The sequence below is a fragment of the Procambarus clarkii genome, chromosome 13 (assembly GCF_040958095.1).
Source record: "Procambarus clarkii isolate CNS0578487 chromosome 13, FALCON_Pclarkii_2.0, whole genome shotgun sequence".
In the NCBI taxonomy this organism is placed as follows: domain Eukaryota; kingdom Metazoa; phylum Arthropoda; class Malacostraca; order Decapoda; family Cambaridae; genus Procambarus; species Procambarus clarkii.
This window is the reverse complement of record NC_091162.1, coordinates 40,961,820-40,967,258: the sequence shown is the minus strand read 5'-3', so window position 1 is coordinate 40,967,258 and position 5,439 is coordinate 40,961,820. Positions and strand designations below refer to the sequence as shown.

The 5,439-nt window shown below is 45.6% G+C and overlaps 1 long non-coding RNA gene across 1 annotated transcript; it reads left to right on the top strand.

The window, feature by feature from the left end:
- The first annotated feature begins 800 nt into the window (after positions 1-800).
- LOC138364507 (uncharacterized) lies at positions 801-1,927 on the top strand. Its single transcript, XR_011228423.1, has 3 exons — positions 801-1,200; positions 1,344-1,472; positions 1,852-1,927. It is a non-coding gene; the product is annotated as an uncharacterized lncRNA (long non-coding RNA).
- The last annotated feature ends 3,512 nt before the right edge of the window (positions 1,928-5,439 follow it).

Below are 5,439 nucleotides of genomic sequence, written 5' to 3'. Positions count from 1 at the left end.
TCTTGTGAGCCTTTGCATCACTCACTTGAGCCTCTGCATCCCTCTCTTTAGCCTCTGCTACACTCTCTTCAGCCTCTGCATCACTCTCTTAAGCCTCTGCATCCCTTTTTTGAGCCTCTGCATCACTTTCCTAAGCCTCTGCATCCCTTTCTTGAGCCTCTGCATCCCTCTCTTGAACTCATGCATCCCTCTCATGAGCCTCTGCATCCCTCTCCTGAGCCTTTGCAACACTCTCTTAAGCCTCTGCATCCCTCTTTTGAGCCTCTGCATCACTCTCAAGAGCCTCTGCATCCCTCTCTTGTGCCTCTGCATCCTTCACTTGCGCCTCTGCATCCCTCTCTTGAGCCTCTGCATCCCTCTCTTGAGCCTCTGCATCCCTCTCTTAAGCCTCTGAATCACTCTCTTGAGCCTCTGCATCACTCTCTTGAGCCCCTGCATCCCTCTCTCAAGCCTCTGCATCACTCTCTTGAGCCTCTGCATCACCCTCTTAAGTCTCTGCATTACTCTCTTCAGCCTCTGCATCCCTCCCCTAAGCCTCTGCCTCACTCTCTTAATGTTATGATAATAAATAACGTAATTAGAGTAAATTTTCCAGCCGCAATTGTCCGAAATCTGGTTCTCGCGGCTCGGGTGCGCCGTAGGGTGATGCGTCATACGTTGTAAGCGTCTAGTATTTCGCAATGGAGTGGAAAATATCTTGTTATGCATATACAAATTATAAACACACTCGCTGGCAACTGTCTTGTGTGAGAGGGAGGGACGATAAGCCGATTACTGGCTCAGTCACCCTCTCTGTGTCTGTGCAGGCGTTCGTATCCCTGACGTGCTCTCACAGATCGTATTTTCTTGCATATACTGCACAATGGATATAGTATCGGACAAGAAGAAAGCTCTAAAGGCAAGAGCTCTACGCGTTAGCCAAGTAAAGAAGGAGCGTAAAGCCACACTGAGGCAAAACAAGAGTTCTCTTGAGTGAAGAGAGAAGGCAGCCTCCCGCCCCACTACACACTACCTCGCCTCACTCCCAGGCACCCACACCTCCTGTGGCACCTGCCACACCTCTGTGGCACCTGCCACACCATCTGCGGCACCTGCCACACCACCTGCGGCACCTGCCACTCAAGATCTTAGACCTACAACTCAAGACGTTCTCCCTCTTGATGTTGCAAGATGTTGCATATTTCAGACCAATTATATTAGGTTAGTATGTATTATTTTTTATATCTTGATACTACATTATAAATAATTGTAAATATAAAGCTGCTGTCTTTTTTTTATTTTATTTTTTTTTTTTTATTTTTTTTTTATTTTTTTTTAATAATTTTTTTTTTTTTTTTTATCAGGCGATCTTCATGGAACTTACACACCTTACTGAAGGAATGCCAATCTACAAGGGTGGTAATTTTGATTGAAATTGGTAGTTCATCAACCTCAGCCAAAGGTGGCTGAACTTTGACCTTGATTTTTTTCAGGTAACTAATTTGCAACTATATGGTTGAATAACTTTTTTATTTATTATTCAATTTACATGCAACTTGCACATTATATGTAGAGTCTGTGCCTCTAAAACCCCAAGTTATATATTTCCCCTAAGATCATTTATTGATTTTATATATATTTATAAACATCATTTTGTTGCATAATTTTTTGGGTGAACTTTGAAAATTTGTATTATTGCACTAAATAGGTTTGGGATAATAATGCCACTAGACAACCTTTATTATATAGTATTGTGGTAGCTGAGTATCATAGAAATAATTTCAGTTGATATTTGTATTTGTTATATCAACTTTAAAACATGTAAAAAATGGGTAAAAAAAGGTTTTGTTTTTTTTCTCCCTCTCTATTTAGGCTGCGATGCTGAAACTTGGAACACTTGCAGCCCTCTTCACGTGTAACACGGCAATAAATTTTCATTGCACTAGAACAACTTTTATGAACCCTATCTAATGGCGCCTTAAGAGAGGGATGCAGGGGCTCAAGAGAGGGATGCAGAGGTTCAAGAGAGTGATGCAGAGGCTGAAGTGAGAGATGCAGAGGCTTAAAAACGTGATGCGGAGGCTCAAAATAGGAATGCAGAGGCTTAAGAGGGTGATTCAGAGGCTCAAGCGAGTGATGCAGAGGTTCAAGAGAGGGATGCAGAGGCTGAAGAGAGTGATGCAGAGGCTTAAGAGACTGATGCTGAGGATGAAGAGAGGGATGTAGAGGCTCAAGAAAGTGATGCAGAGGCTCAAGAGAGTTATGCAGAGGCTCAAGAGTATGATGCAGAGACTCAAGAGAGGGATGCAGAGGCTCAAGAGAGTGATGCAGAGGATGAAGAGAGGGATGCAAAGGCTTAAGAGAGTAATGCAGAGGCTCAAGAGAGTGATGCAGAGGATGAAGAGAGGGATGCAAAGGTTCAAGAGAATGATGCAGAGGATCAAGAGAGTGATGCAGAGGATGAATCACTTTCTTATCACTTCGATCACTTTCTTAAGCCTCTGCATCACTCTCTTAAGCCTTTGCATCACTCTCGTAAGCATCTGAATCATTCTCTTGAGCCTCTGCATCCCTCTCTTGAGCCTCTGCATCACTCCCAAGAGCCTCTGCATCCCTCTCTTGTGCCTCTTCATCCCTCACTTGAGCCTCTGCATCCCTCTCTTGAGCCTCTGCATCACTCTCTTAAACTCCTACATCCCTCTCATGAGCCTTTGCATCCCTCACTTGAGCCTTTGCATCACTCTCTTAAGCCACTGCACCCCTCTCTTGAACCTCTGCGTCAAGAGCCTCTGCATCCACCTCTTGTGCCTCTGCTTCCCTCACTTCAGCCTCTGCATCCCTCTCTTGAGCCCCTGCATCCCTCTCTTGAGCCTCTGCATCCCTCTTTTGAGCCTCTGCATCCCTCTCCTAAACCTCTGCATCACTCTCTTAAGCCTCTGCATCACTCTCTTAAGCCTCTGCATCACTCTCGTAAGCCTCTGAATCACTCTGTTGAGCCTCTGATTCACTCTCTTGAGCCTCTCCATCACTCTTACGAGAGCTTACGAGAGTGATGCAGAGAATCAAAAGAGTGATGCACAGGCTCGAGAGAGTTATGCAGAGGCCTCAGAAGAGGGATTCAGAGGCTCAAGAGAGGGATGCATAGGCTCATGAGAGGGATGCAGGAGTTCAAAAGAGGGATGCAGAGGCTCAAGAAAGGGATGCAGAGGCTTAGGAAAGTGATGCAGAGGCTCAAAAAAGGGATGCAGAGGCTTAAGAGAGTGATGCAGAGGCTGAAGAGAGTGTAGCAGAGGCTTAAGAGAGGGATGCAGAGGCTGAAGAGAGTGATGCAAAGGCTCAAGAGAGGGATGCAGAGGCTCAAGAGAGGGATGTAGAGGTTCAAGAGAGTGATGCAGACGCTCAAGAGAGTGATGCAAAGGCTGAACAGAGTGATGCAGAGGCTGAAGAGAGTGTTGCAGAGGCTTTAGAGAGGGATGCAAAGGCTGAAGAGAGTGTTGCAGAGGCTTAAGAGAGGGATTCAGAGGCTCAAGAGAGGGGTGTAGAGGCTCAAGAGAGTGATGCAGAGGCTCACGAGAATGATGCAGAGGCTTAAGAGAGGGATGCAGAGGCTCAAGAGAGTGATGCAGAAGCTGAAGAGAGAGATGCAGAGGCTTAAGAGAGTGATGCAGAGCTTCAAGAGAGTGATGCAGAAGCACAAGAGTATGATGTAGAGGCTTAAGAGAGGGTTGCAGAGGCTCAAGAGAATGATGCAGGGGCTCAAGAAAATGAAGCAGAGGCTTGAGAGAGGGATGCAGAGGATCACGAGAGTGATGCAGAGGCTTAAGAGAGGAATGCAGAGGCTGAAGAGAATGTTGCAGAGGCTTAAGAGAGGGATGCAGAGGCTCAAGAGAGTGATAGAGAGGCTCAAGAGAGGGATGCAGAGGCTCAAGAGAGTGATGCAGAGGCTCAAGAGAGTGATAGAGATGCTCAAGAGAGGGATGCAGAGGCTCAAGAGAGTGATTCAGTGGCTTACGAGAGTGATGCACAGGCTTAAGAGAGTGATGCAGAAGCTTAAGAGAGGGATGCAGGGGCTCAAGAGAAGGATGCAGAGGCTCAAGTGAAGGATGCAGATGCACAAGAGAGGGATGCTGAGGCTTAAGAAAGTGATGCAAAGGCTTAGGAGAGGGATGCAGAGGCTCATGAGAGGGATGCAGGAGTTCAAGACAATGATGCAGAGGCTCAAGAAAGGGATGCAGAAGCTTAAGAGAGTGATGCAGAGGCTCAAAAAAGAGATGCAGAGGCTTAATAAAGTGAAGCAGAGGCTCAAAAAAGGGATGCAGAGGCTTAGGAGAGGGATGCAGAGGCTTAAGAGAGTGATGCATAGGCTCAGGAGAAGGATGCAGAGGCTCATGAGAGGCATGAAGGAGTTCAAGAGAATGATGCAGAGGCTCACGAAAGGGATGCAGAGGCTTAAGAAAGTGATGCAGAGGCTCAAAAAAGGGATGCAGAGGCGTAAGAGAGGGATGCAGAGACTCAAGAGAGTGATGCAAAGGCTTAAGAGAATGATGCATGGGCTGAAGAGAGTGTTGCAGAGGCTTAAGAGAAGGATGCAGAGGCTCAAGAGAGTGATGCAAAGGCTCAAGAGAGTGATGCAGAGGCTTAAGAGAGGGATGCAGAGGCTGAAGAGAGAGATGCAGAGGCTTAAGAGGATGATGCAGAGGTTCAAGCGAGTGATGCGGAGGCACAAGAGAATGATGTAGAGGCTTAAGAGATGGATGCAGAGGCTCAAGAGAATGATGCAGGGGCTCAAGAGAATGATGCAGAGGCTTAAGAGAGGGATGCAGAGGCTGAAGAGAGTGATGTAGAGGCTTAAGAGGGGAATGCAAAGGCTGAAGAGAATGATGCAGAGGCTTAAGAGAGGATGCAGAGGCTGAAGAGAATGATGCAGAGGCTTAAGAGAGGGATGCACAGGCTCAAGAAAGGGATGCAGGGGCTCAAGAGAGGGATGCAGAGGCTCAAGTGAGGGATGCAGAGGCTCATGAGAGGGATGCAGGAGTTCAAGAGAGTGATGCAGAGGCTCAAGAGGGATGCAGAGGCTCAAGTGAGGGATGAAAGTGAAGTAATTACCTCAAGTGAGGTAATGAAAAGACATTGATTTTTATCATTTGTATTGGAAACAACATCTTTATATGTCTTTTCTACGATCTAAATAATACGAAACCTCGCTTTATGATTTGAAGTTAAAATTCTCAAATTTGGTAATATTGCGATTTTTTTCACGTTTTTCATGTAGTGTGATTGTACGTCAATATATTCGTTTTTACCAATACTTCGATAATTCTTCATGTTTTCTCACGATATGTGATTTGGCCTTAAGTCTGAGAATTTCGCATAATATTTAATTTTTAAGAAAGCTTTCTTGCTTTTTGTTTTGTACTAAAAATCATTGAATTTAGCAGTATTTTGACGTTTATCATCCTC